The sequence below is a fragment of the Oncorhynchus gorbuscha genome, linkage group LG09 (genome assembly GCF_021184085.1).
Source record: "Oncorhynchus gorbuscha isolate QuinsamMale2020 ecotype Even-year linkage group LG09, OgorEven_v1.0, whole genome shotgun sequence".
NCBI lineage: Eukaryota > Metazoa > Chordata > Actinopteri > Salmoniformes > Salmonidae > Oncorhynchus > Oncorhynchus gorbuscha.
In genome coordinates, this window is record NC_060181.1 from 73,862,136 (window position 1) to 73,876,006 (window position 13,871).

Consider the following 13,871-nt stretch of genomic DNA (forward strand, 5'->3'; position numbering starts at 1 on the left):
GAAGACTGAATCGGCAATAGGTAAGCAGCTTGGTTTGAAGAAATCATCTGTGGGAGCAATTATTAGGAAATGGAAGACATACAAGACCACTGATAATCTCCCTCGATCTGGGGCTCCACGCAAGATCTCAACCCGTGGGGTCAAAATGATCACAAGAATGGTGAGCAAGAATCCCAGAACCACACGGTGGGACCTAGTGAATGACCTGCAGAGAGCTGGGACCAAAGTAACAAAGCCTACCATCAGTAACACACTACGCCACCAGGGACTCAAATCCTGCAGTGCCAGACGTGTCCCCCTGCTTAAGCCAGTACATGTCCAGGCCCGTCTGAAGTTTGCTAGAGAGCATTTGGATGATCAAGAAGAAGATTGGGAGAATGTCATATGGTCAGATGAAACCAAAATATAACTTTTTGGTAAAAACTCAACTTGTCGTGTTTGGAGGACAAAAAATGCTGAGTTGCATCCAAAGAACACCATACCTACTGTGAAGCATGGGGGTGGAAACATCATGCTTTCGGGCTGTTTTTCTGCAAAGGGACCAGGACGACTGATCTGTGTAAAGGAAAGAATGAATGGGGCCATGTATCGTGAGATTTTGAGTGAAAACCTCCTTCCATCAGCAAGGGCATCTCATTTTGTCTGTCATAGTTGAAGTGCCTCTCTCATCTTTTTAAGTGGGAAAATTTGCACAATTGGTGGCTGACTAAATACTTTTTTGCCCCACTGTATATTATGACGTTTGTTTTGGTGTTTTGCAGCGTTCGGCCTGATTTTTTTGGGCTGTTCGAGGACACTGTCATGCAGGTGAAAGAGGACCCAAAAGCGACTTAACAGAAACAGAGTTTATTTAAGTCCAAACAGGGAATAACAGAAATCCTCTAGTCTGTAGAGGGGAAATAACTGGAGAAGCGGCCACAGACTGCAGGTCGCAGGCGCAGGCCGTAGTTGGACACCTGCTCACACGCAGCATCTGATGAAGGCAAAAAACACGACAGGACAGGGCGATACACAATCACAGCAAAAACACGACAGGACAGGGCGAAACGCAATCACAGCATGGTGAATACTAAACAAGGAACCGACGGGACAGGAACGGAACACAAAGGAATAAATAGGGACTCTAATCAGGGGAAAGGATCGGGAACAGGTGTGGGAAGACTAAATGATGATTAGGGAATAGGAACAGCTGGGAGCAGGAACGGAACGATAGAGAGAAGAGAGAGCGAGAGAGTGAGAGAGGGAGGGGGAGAGAGAGGGATAGAAGGAGGGAAAGAACCAAATAAGACCAGCAGAGGGAAACGAATAGAATGGGGAGCACAGGGACAAGACATGATAATAAATGACAAACATGACAGTACCCCCCACTCACCGAGCCCTCCTGGCGCACTCGAGGAGGAATCCTGGCGGCAACGGAGGAAATCATCGATGAGTGAACGGTCCAGCACGTCCCGAGACGGAACCCAACTCCTCTCCTCAGGACCGTAACCCTCCCAATCCACTAAGTATTGGTGACCCCGTCCCGAGAACGCATGTCCATGATCTTATGTACCTTGTAAATAGGTGCGCTCGACAAGGACGGGAGGGGGGAGGGAAGACGAACGGGGGTTTAACACAGGAGACATGGAAGACAGGATGGACGCGACGAAGATGTCGTCGCACAGCGACAGGATTGACGACCTGGGAGACACGGAACGGACCAATGAACCGCGGAGTCAACTTTGTCGTAAGAGGAAGGTTGCGAGTGGAAAGCCACACTCTCTGGCCGCAACAATACCTTGGACTCTTAATCCTGCGTTTATTGGCGGCTCTCACCGTCTGTGCCCTGTAACGGCAAAGTGCAGACCTCACCCTCCTCCAGGTGCGCTCACAACGTTGGACAAACGCTTGAGCGGAGGGAACGCTGGACTCGGCAAGCTGGGATGAGAACAGAGGAGGCTGGTAACCCAGACTACTCTGAAACGGAGATAACCCGGTAGCAGACGAAGGGCGACTATTCTGCCCAGGGGAGCTGTTCTGCCCAAGACGCAGGGTTTCTGAAAGAAAGGCTGCGTAGTATGCGACCAATTCTGATTGGCCCTCTCTGCTTGACCGTTAGACTGGGGATGAAACCCGGAAGAGAGACTGACGGACGCACCAATCAAACGACAGAACTCCCTCCAAAACTGTGACGTGAATTGCGGGCCTCTGTCTGAAACGGCGTCTAACGGGAGGCCATGAATTCTGAATACATTCTCAATAATGATTTGTGCCGTCTCCTTAGCGGAAGGAAGTTTAGCGAGGGGAATGAAATGTGCCGCCTTAGAGAACCTATCGACAACCGTCAGAATTACAGTCTTCCCGCAGACAAAGGCAGACCGGTAATGAAGTCTAAGGCAATGTGAGACCATGGTCGAGAAGGAATGGGGAGCGGTCTGAGACGACCGGCAGGAGGAGAGTTACCCGACTTAGTCTGCGCGCAGTCCGAACAAGCAGCCACGAAACGGCGCGTGTCACGCTCCTGAGTCGGCCACCAAAAGCGCTGGCGAATAGACGCAAGAGTGCCTCAACACCGGGATGACCAGCTAACTTGGCAGAGTGAGCCCACTGAAGAACAGCCAGACGAGTGGAAACAGGAACGAAAAGGAGGTTACTAGGACAAAGTGTGCGTGAGTGCTTGCAACCTGTCTTTCAATTCCCAGACTGTTAACCCGACAACACGCCCATAAGGAAGAATCCCCTCGGGATCAGTAGAAGCCACAGAAGAACTAAACAGACGGGATAAGGCATCAGGCTTGGTGTTCTTGCTACCCGGACGGTAAGAAATCACAAACTCGAAACGAGCGAAAAACAACGCCCAACGAGCTTGACGGGCATTAAGTCGTTTGGCAGAACGGATGTACTCAAGGTTCTTATGGTCTGTCCAAACGACAAAAGGAACGGTCGCCCCTCCAACCACTGTCGCCATTCGCCTAGGGCTAAGCGGATGGCGAGCAGTTCACGGTTACCCACATCATAGTTGCGCTCAGATGGCGACAGGCGATGAGAAAAATAAGCGCAAGGATGAACCTTAACAGACTGGAAGCGCTGGGATAGAATGGCTCCCACGCCTTCTGAAGGCCAACCTCGACAATGAATTGTCTAGTGACGTCAGGAGTAACGAGGATAGGAGCGGACGTGAAACGTTCTTTTAGAAGATCAAAAGCTCCTGTTAAAACACGTCTTGACAGAAGTAAGAGCTGTGAGAGGGGCAGCAACTTGACCGAAATTACGAATGAAACGCCGATAGAAATTAGCGAAACCTAAAAAGCGCTGCAACTCGACACGTGACCTTGGAACGGGCCAATCACTGACAGCTTGGACCTTAGCGGAATCCATCTGAATGCCTTCAGCGGAAATAACGGAACCGAGAAAAGTAACGGAGGAGACATGAAAAGAGCACTTCTCAGCCTTTACGTAGAGACAATTCTCTAAAAGGCGCTGTAGAACACGTCGAACGTGCTGAACATGAATCTCGAGTGACGGAGAAAAAATCAGGATATCGTCAAGATAGACAAAAACAAAAATGTTCAGCATGTCTCTCAGAACATCATTAACTAATGCCTGAAAAACAGCTGGCGCATTGGCGAGACCGAACGGCAGAACCCGGTACTCAAAATGCCCTAACGGAGTGTTAAACGCCGTTTTCCACTCGTCCCCCTCTCTGATGCGCACGAGATGGTAAGCGTTACAAGGTCCAACTTAGTAAAGCACCTGGCTCCCTGCAGAATTCGAAGGCTGATGACATAAGGGGAAGCGGATAACGATTCTTAACCGTTATGTCATTCAGCCCTCGATAATCCACGCAGGGGCGCAGAGTACCGTCCTTCTTCTTAACAAAAAGAACCCCGCCCGGCCGGAGAAGAAGAAGGCACTATGGTACCGGCGTCCAAGAGACACAGACAAATAATCCTCGAGAGCCTTACGTTCGGGAGCCGACAGAGAGTATAGTCTACCTCGAGGAGGAGTGGTCCCCGGAAGGAGATCAATACTACAATCATACGACCGGTGAGGAGGAAGGGAGTTGGCTCGGACCGACTGAAGACCGTGCGCAGATCATGATATTCCTCCGGCACTCCTGTCAAATCGCCAGGTTCCTCCTGAGAAGTAGGGACAGAAGAAACGGGAGGGATGGCAGACATTAAACACTTCACATGACAAGAAACGTTCCAGGATAGGATAGAATTACTAGACCAATTAATAGAAGGATTATGACATACTAGCCAGGGATGACCCAAAACAACAGGTGTAAACGGTGAACGAAAAATCAAAAAAGAAATAGTCTCACTGTGGTTACCAGATACTGTGAGGGTTAAAGGTAGTGTCTCAAATCTGATACTGGGAAGATGACTACCATCTAAGGCGAACATGGGCGTAGGCTTATCTAACTCTCTGAAAGGAATGTCATGTTTCCGAACCCATGCTTCGTCCATGAAACAACCCTCAGCCCCAGAGTCTATCAAGGCACTACATGTAGCACCCGAACAGCGTAGATGGACCGACAAAGTAGTACAGGATTTTGATGGAGAGACTTGAGTAGTTGCGCTCACCTGTAGCCCTCCGCTTACAGATGAGTTCTGGCTTTTACTGGACATGAATTAACAAAATGTCCAGCAACTCCGCAATAGAGGCACAGGCGGTTGGTGATCCTCCGTTCCCTCTCCTTAGTCGAGATGCGAATCCCTCCCAGCTGCATGGGCTCAGACTCTGAGCCAGAGGAGGGAGATGGTTGCGATGCGGAGCAGGGAAACACCGTTGATGCGAGCTCTCTTCCACGAGCCCGGTGACGAAGATCTACCCGTCGTTCTATGCGGATGGCGAGAGCAATCAAAGAGTCCACATCTGAAGGAACCTCCCGGGAGAGAATCTCATCCTTAACCACTGCGTGGAGTCCCTCCAGAAAACGAGCGAGCAGCGCCGGCTACTCACTAGAGGCAGCAAGAGTGCGAAACTCAATAGAATAATCCGTTATGGACCGTTCACCTTGGCATAAGGAAGCCAGGGCCCTAGAAGCCTCCCCCTACCAAAAACTGAACGGTCAAAAACCCGAATCATCTCCTCTTTAAAGTTCTGGAACTTGTTAGAGCAATCAGCCCTTGCCTCCCAGATAGCTGTGCCCCATTCTCGAGCCCGGCCAGTAAGGAGTGAAATGACGTAAGCAACCCGAGCTCTCTCTCTAGAGTATGTGTTGGGTTGAGAGAGAACACAATCTCACACTGCGTGAGAAAGGAGCGGCATTCAGTGGGCTGCCCGGAGTAGCAAGGTGGGTTATTAACCCTAGGTTCTGGAGGCTCGGCAGGCCAGGAAGTAACAGGTGGCACGAGACGTAGACTCTGGAACTGTCCAGAGAGGTCGGAAACCTGAGCGGCCAGGTTCTCCACGGCATGGCGAGCAGCAGACAATTCCTGCTCGTGTCTGCCGAGCATGGCTCCTTGGATCTCGACGGCAGTGTAACGAGCGTCTGAAGTCGCTGGGTCCATTCCTTGGTCGGTTCCTTCTGTCATGCAGGTGAAAGAGGACCCAAAAGCGACTTAACAGAAACAGAGTTTATTTAAGTCCAAACAGGGAATAACAGAAATCCTCTAGTCTGTAGAGGGGAAATAACTGGAGAAGCGGCCACAGACTGCAGGTCGCTTCGGGTAGGCGCAGGCCGTAGTTGACAGAGACACCTGCTCACACGCAGCATCTGATGAAGGCAAAAACACGACAGGACAGGGCGATACACAATCACAGCAAAAACACGACAGGACAGGGCGAAACGCAATCACAGCATGGTGAATACTAAACAAGGAACCGACGGGACAGGAACGGAACACAAAGGAATAAATAGGGACTCTAATCAGGGGAAAGGATCGGGAACAGGTGTGGGAAGACTAAATGATGATTAGGGGAATAGGAACAGCTGGGAGCAGGAACGGAACGATAGAGAGAAGAGAGAGCGAGAGAGTGAGAGAGGGAGGGGGAGAGAGAGGGATAGAAGGAGGGAAAGAACCAAATAAGACCAGCAGAGGGAAACGAATAGAATGGGGAGCACAGGGACAAGACATGATAATAAATGACAAACATGACAGACACCTTGTTTTTTTCTTGTGGCTTGTCGAAGTTCGGTAGCTGAAGTCTACGCCCCTTCGTCAGTGATTGGTCAACAATCAATGAAGTGTTTCTTGTCATTCAACGACAGACAACTAGTTTTCAAGTTCATTATTTGACTTGAGAAATACTGCACCAAACATCTTAGTTATATGTAAAATTGCGTGACTAAGAACTAATTAATTAATTACAGATTTCTTCAGTTGAGGAAGTGTAATGTTGTTGATATGGCGTCTCAAGAGGGACAAACAGAAAAAGGGATTATGCAAGCACAGACGTTCACTTTGCCTAGCCTTGTTCTACTACGAGCAAACCAAACCTATGTATGCGGATATCTTAAACCACTATGGGATCGGTGTCCCCCTCGCGGGACGGTTGAGCTAACGTAGGCTAATGTGATTAGCATGAGGTTGTAAGTAACAAAACAATTCCCAGGACAATGACATATCTGATTTGGGCAGAAAGATTAAATAGGAATTTGTTAATCTAACTGCACTGTCCAATTTACAGCAGCTATTACATTAAAAGAACACCATGCTATTGTTTGAGGAGAGTGCACAATTATGAACTTGAAAATGTATTAATACACCAATTGGGCACGTTTGGGCAGTCTTAGTACAACACCTTGAACAGATTTGCAATGGTTCATTGGATCAGTCTAAAACGTTGCACATACTCTGCTGCCATCTAGTGGCCGAAAACGAAATTGTGCCTGGCCTGGAATAATACAATATGGTCTTTCTCTTGCATTTCTCCCCCCCCCCCCCCCCCATATCAACAATATGCATATCCTTGCTTCAGGTCCTGAGCTACAGGCAGTTATATATTATATATTATATTTGGGTGTCATTTTAGGCGAATTTTTTTTTTAAAAGTGTTGGATCCTTAAGTCAACACATGCACATAGAAATGAAGCCAAAGACGTACTTCAAAGGCTGACTCCGTGACTACCCCCAACAGTAGAGCCTGTCCCACTTCTTCAGCCTCATGTGGCCGTGGCAGAGCCCATACACACTTTTTTTCTATGCATAAATTGTATGTATAGGTGGTCTTTGGAGTTGAACCCAATTGAATCCTGGTGTGCTCTGCACCAGGCTCTGCAAATTGAGCAACAGAGATCAATCTTCTGAAGCTTTAGAAAGTGAGTAGTGGGAGTATTCTGTAGGTCAGTGATTCTTGGTGTGAAATTATCTGTTTTTAAGAACAACCGTCAAGCTCTCCTATTGCTTTACTTCACTCAGCGCTAGAATGTCACTATCAAGCGAGAAAAAACTTGAAAGAACAAACAGAAAACATAGGTTGTGTATAGTAAGGTCTGTTGTTTTTTCTTGTGGTTCGCATATGATTACAAGTGTCATAATAAATGTTTTTGTCTTTTTTTTGTCTCATTAACAGAATCACTATTATTCCTGCCTTGTCTCCTGCCATCTCTGCACCAGGTAAGCAGGGGTCCTTTTTATTTAAAATTCCTCCATTTTAGGAAGTCTAAATATAGCTTGTGTCCTGCAGCCCTCTGTCTGAATTGATTACCTCATGGATCAAGCCTGGCTTCTTATTTTAGACCACAGATTACTGCTCAGAGGATTAACAGTACAGAGTGAGGTTTAGAAAGTGGGATAAATAGCTATTGGAAGCTATTGTAATAAATGGAATGTATCAGTGTATATTTAGATACCACAAGGATTAAGAAAATATTGTTTGTAATGGTCTTGCTTATGTAAAGGTGGGTGATGTGGAAGGTTATGATTAGATATCAAAACACATTATTGTTATGTGTCTCAGTGTCTTTGTGATGTGATTTCCTGTATCCCAGGTTTAATGCTCATGAATTATATTTCTGTACATCCTCATCTATTCATTTTTCCTGAATGCAATTTCATTACCGTAGCCTTGCTTGGTGAGGGATGAAAACGGGTGCATTGACAAGGCCCTAAACGTATCTTTACATTGCGGTATCATTGCTGTATTTATGATTTTCCGCTGCTTCATTATCTTCATTGAATGAAACCAAGATCACCCCGTAATGGCAGCACATTTACTTATAATGCCCTCCTCTTTTACATGAGATATTGGGAAATAATCCCAGGTGCTGCAGTATTCTTTCTTCTTCGTTTGTTTGTCTGTGTTTATTTCTTTGCTCGCCAAAAGGTTTCTGAAGGTTCAATGATCCCGATGGTAACAACATGCACACAGGACTCAGATTCCATTCACAGTTACGTACATCTATCCATTAAATGTTGATCTTCAGAAAACTTTAGTCCAATATGACCAAGCACAGGGACAGGGAGTGGTAGGTTGTCTCTTTCTGCTGAATGTGATAATGTGCTAACGTTCCCAAGGTTAAGTTTCACCTGAATGAGTTTAAGGATAGGTTACCTTGCCTTGGCTGCATCTACAGTGCCTTGTGAAAGTATTCCGCCCCACTTTGCGACCTTTTGCCACATTTCAGGCTTCAAACATAAAGATATAAAACTGTATTTTTTTGTGAAGAATCAACAACAGGTGGGACACAATCATGAAGTGGAACGACATTTATTGGATATTTCAAACTTTTTTAACAATTCAAAAACTGAAAAATTGGGCGTGCAAAATTATTCAGCCCCTTTATTTTCAGTGCAGCAAACTCTCTCCAGAAGTTCAGTGAGGATCTCTGAATGATCCAATGTTGACCTAAATGACTAATGATGATAAATACAATCCACCTGTGTGTAATCAAGTCTCTGTATAAATGCACCTGCACTGTGATAGTCTCAGAGGTCCGTTAAAAGCACACAGAGCATCATGAAGAACAAGGAACACACCAGGCAGGTCCGAGATACTCTTGTGAAAAAGTTTAAAGCCGGATTTGGATACAAAAAGATTTCCCAAGCTTTAAACATCCCAAGGAGCACTGTGCAAGTGATACTATTGAAATGGAAGGAGTATCAGACCACTGCAAATCTACCAAGACCTGGCCGTCCCTCTAAACTTTCAGCTCATACAAGGAGAAGACTGATCAGAGATGCAGCCAAGAGGCCCATGATCACTCTGGATGAACTGCAGAGATCTACAGCTGAAGTGGGAGACTCTGTCCATAGGGCAACAATCAGTCATATGTTACACAAATCTGGCCTTTATGGAAGAGTGGCAAGAAGAAAGCCATTTCTTAAAGATATCCATAAAAAGTGTTGTTTAAAGTTTGCCACAAGCCACCTGGGAGACACACCAAACATGTGGAAGAAGGTGCTCTGGTCAGATGAAACCAAAATGGAACTTTTTGGCAACAATGCAAAACGTTATGTTTGTCGTAAAAGCAACACAGCTCATCACCCTGAACACACCATCCACACTGTCAAACATGGTGGTGGCAGCATCATGGTTTGGGCCTGCTTTTCTTCAGCAGGGACAGATGGTTAAAATTGATGGGAAGATGGATGGAGCCAAATACAGGACCATTCTGGAAGAAAACCTGATGGAGTCTGCAAAAGACCTGAGACTGGGACGGAGATTTGTCTTCCAACAAGACAATGATCCAAAACATAAAGCAAACTGCTGTTCACAAATGCTCTCCATCCAACCTCACTGAGCTCGAGCTGTTTTGCAAGGAGGAATGGGAAAAAATGTCAGTCTCTCGATGTGCAAAACTGATAGAGACATACCCCAAGCGACTTACAGCTGTAATCGCAGCAAAAGGTGGCGCTACAAAGTATTAACTTAAGGGGGCTGAATAATTTTGCACGCCCAATTTTTCAGTTTTTGATTTGTTAAAAAAAGTTTGAAATATCCAATAAATGTCGTTCCACTTCATGATTGTGTCCCACTTGTTGTTGATTCACAAAGAAATACAGTTTTATATCTTTATGTTTGAAGCCTGAAATGTGGAAAAAGGTCACAAAGTTCAAGGGGGCCGAATACTTTCGCAAGGCACTGTATATCTGAAAAGCACAGTAAACTTAGAGAACACAGGTGTTTTAACCTTAAGATTCTTCACTTTCTACATATTTCATACCATTAGGGGAAAAGTCTTTACAGCTCAATTTAAAGTGAATAAGAAAGTATAATTTTCATATTCAGTTCCCTTTGCAGGGATTAATAGGAAATCGAAATGCCACACATTCTCCACATATTCTCAAATGCCCAATTCTCTCAGTTCAGTTGAATTAGGGAGCTCTTCAGCCTCAACCCATCCACGCTCCTTGAAATCTCCAGAGATTTTGTTAAATGAGATTATTTGGCCTAGAGAAGGCCATCCCTATTTAAACAGCAGCCATTTTCTCTCAGTAGAATTATAGAGGACTCATATATCATTGACATTGTCACTGAGCTATAGCCTAATCTGGCTACTGTGCAAATTGTTACTTTGATGGGCCTTTATGTCTTTTCACTTTGATGAATTCTCCTACATATCCACAGTAGCCACCTTTCCTCAGTCTTCTTCCAAGGGCAAGCACAATAGTTTCCCTTGGTCCTGGTTAAGAGGATTTGGGCAGCTCTTCCTTTAAATTAATTCACTGAAGAGGATTTGAGTAGGTTTTCTATAGATACCTTCATTGGATTGTGTGTCAGTTATTAGCATTTTTGTAGAATAAATAAGGGTAAAAAACGTTTTCCCCCGAGACTTGACCAAATTCACATAGAACTGTGAGTTATAGACCTACCAATCTACTTTAAAACAAGTCTAAGATGCAGTATATCTGTTTGATGTGCGCTATTTCTATGCTTCATGTTCTTAAGTTTTGTTGTTGTACCTTTTACTTTTGGTTTTGTACACCAGTTTATAACTGCTGAAATACAAATATTTTTGGTTATGGAAAATATATTTCACAGCGATTTAGATAGTATAGTGTAGCGAATCATTGTACTGTCTTATTTTGTCACATAAACTGAAATTAGGCAAACTATTTGAGTTTTAGCAAGCAGTTTTCTGCATAGTGCAACTTTAACAATAAAGACATTTGGAAGCCTATATCAATGTGTGCGGATTTGTTCAATGTTTCATTTTTTTTTAGAAAAGCATGGCTAATTATAGGTTAGATTTATGGATTAATATACAGTACCAGGCTGTATCACAACTGGCCGTGATTGGGAGTCTCATAGGGCGGCACACAATTGGCCCAGTGTCGTCCGGGTTTGGCCGGTGTAGGCCGTCATTGTAAATAAGAATTTGTTCTTAACTGATTTGCCTAGTTAAATAAAGGTTAAACAAACAACAAACCAGTCAAAAGTTTGAACACACGTACTCATTCAAGGGTTTTTCTTTATTTTTTAAACTATTTTCTACATTGTAGCATAGTAGTGAAGACATCAAAACTATGAAATACCACATGGACTCGTAGTAAAAATGAAAATATATTTTATATTTGAGATTCTTCAAAACAATTTACGTTGTTACGTCATACAAAACAGAACACAAGTATTAACAAGAAAATACTAACTAAAACATGCAAAAAATATAAATTAAATAATAATTAAATAAACAATTTGAGTGCAATTGTAGTCACACTGAAAACAATCTTATTATAATGACTCAGAAAAATGTTAATCTTGTTGTTATTCACGAGGGTTAATGTTTTAATAAGATAGTTCAATTCAATAAAATATAAGTGTAATTTTTGAATACGTCAATTCTTCATGATCTTATCTTGGAAGGTTGTTTATATGAATATTATATATATTTTTATCTGTAGCTGTATGAATAATGAATGAAAGCACCAGATGATGTAAAGGAGGACTAATGAAGTTTGCAGTTTGAATAGGACACACAACACAGTGAGTAAATGTCTCTTTACCATACGAATACATTCATGTCCACTCCACCTCAGCTCAACATACGTTAAGGCGGCTATGCCCTATACCAGTGAAATAAAATCCTAAATAATACACAGAGTTACAGGAGTATTTAAGGCCAGTGGTTAAGGGCCTGCAGATTTCCACCCTTGCCTTATAAACAACTATTGATGGGAAGCGCAGGTGAGAGTGAATGCAATTGTTAGCTCTCAGGCCAATAAATGTTATCTATTAAACAGTTAAGTCAATCAAAAAGGAGAGATAGCAGCTCTCCACTACACTAGATTTTTGGCAGCACAATATAATATTAAACCTTAGTAACAGTGTATTGTCTTTGAACATTATACCATCGTTTAATAGGTTACACAGCAGGACACAACATTACATAGGCCTGTATGTCCCAAAATAGCATATCCAACACTTTACTTTCAAACAATTCCCTTCATCACACTTGACTTATCACAAGTCCTCACAGCCATATTCTGTATATGTACAGAAAAATTCAGCGGTCCGCAATTGATCTATTTTATAGATAAAACGTTTCTGTCCATCTCTCTATCCTATCTCAAGCTCCAGTCAGATGAAGGAGGCAGCACACTGAGTGTTTCCACTTTCCATCTGCCACTGTGCTTATGTAACCGTTCCAGAGGACAGCGTTGAGCAAGATGGGGGACCCAGCACCATGTAACATGCAGCATGCAGCACCAGCTGTGACTCATGATGAGCAGGACTCTCTCTTCCTCTTTCTCAGTCTCTCTGAGCCCTTCTGTCTGGGTCTATGGGGAAATGCTGGACCCCAGCTCCCCCTGGAAGCAATATGTCCCACTTCCACTAAATGTCTCCTCCATCAGCCTACAGGCCCATGTGCCAACATCCCCAGGACATGTCACTGCCCCACCTCCTCCAGGAACAAGGTGTGAGGTCACCCTGGCCTTTTGTGATTAGCTCCCGGCTGCTTTTTTATGAAGGAGGAACAAAGTAGCCTAGTTTTTTCTGGTAATTACAGTGCAATCAGTTTATAATTCATGTACCTTTTGAACTGAGAATGTATGCACACATGACTGTAAGGTTGTCATATATTACAATATTATAATTCATGTAAACTGTTGTCACAAGGTGTGGTAACTGTGCAATAATACATGTGTACATGGTTTTATAAGTGGGGCGGGCATAATATTAATATTATATATATATTTTTTATCCAGTCGGATACACGCTCCAAACGGCCTACCCGACGCTCGGAGGTGTCCGCATGGTCCTAAAGCACACCGTTGCCTTGTTTTGTATCACATTCCAATGATAAAACATGGCGGACAAAAATGTAATTTCAGAAAGTTCCTTCCCCAGTGAAAGTTTCACCCCAGTGTAAATGTGTAGCCTAATTACATTGTTGTGAAGGAGCATCAATCCACCCATTGTTAAAACTCATAAATGTGACAATGAAATAAGTATGAAATTAAATTATTATTGAGTGTGTCTCTCTTCATTCAGTAAAGGACATGCCATTCCTCCAGCTTCTATCAAGTGCTTGTCAACACCTTTAAAATACACCATTACAGACCTGCTGAATTGAAAGTATCTAACCTTCAGAAAGATGGCCAGCATTTTGCTAAATTTTAAGTGAGTCATTCAATCAATAATAAGGTAGTGTAAACACTATTTTTAAATGATCCAATATGTAATATGGAACACTTTATAATTAGGTTTTAATAGCCTCCCGAGAGGCTAGAAAAGTGATCAAGATCTTCAATGAGACTATGCAGGGATCCAGATTGCGGACTTAAGAAAAACCTGGAGTCATAAGTATCCATTATTTACTATTTTACATCTGGGGTTGCTGTACATAACTTTAACCCATTGTATAAGAGAGTCACCAAAATGAAAGTAATCTAGGCATTTATATATAAATTCTAGTCGTACTTTATCAAACGCCTTTTCAAAGTCTGCTATGAAGATCAGGCCTGGTATCTTCAATGTTTCATAATGTTCACTTGTTT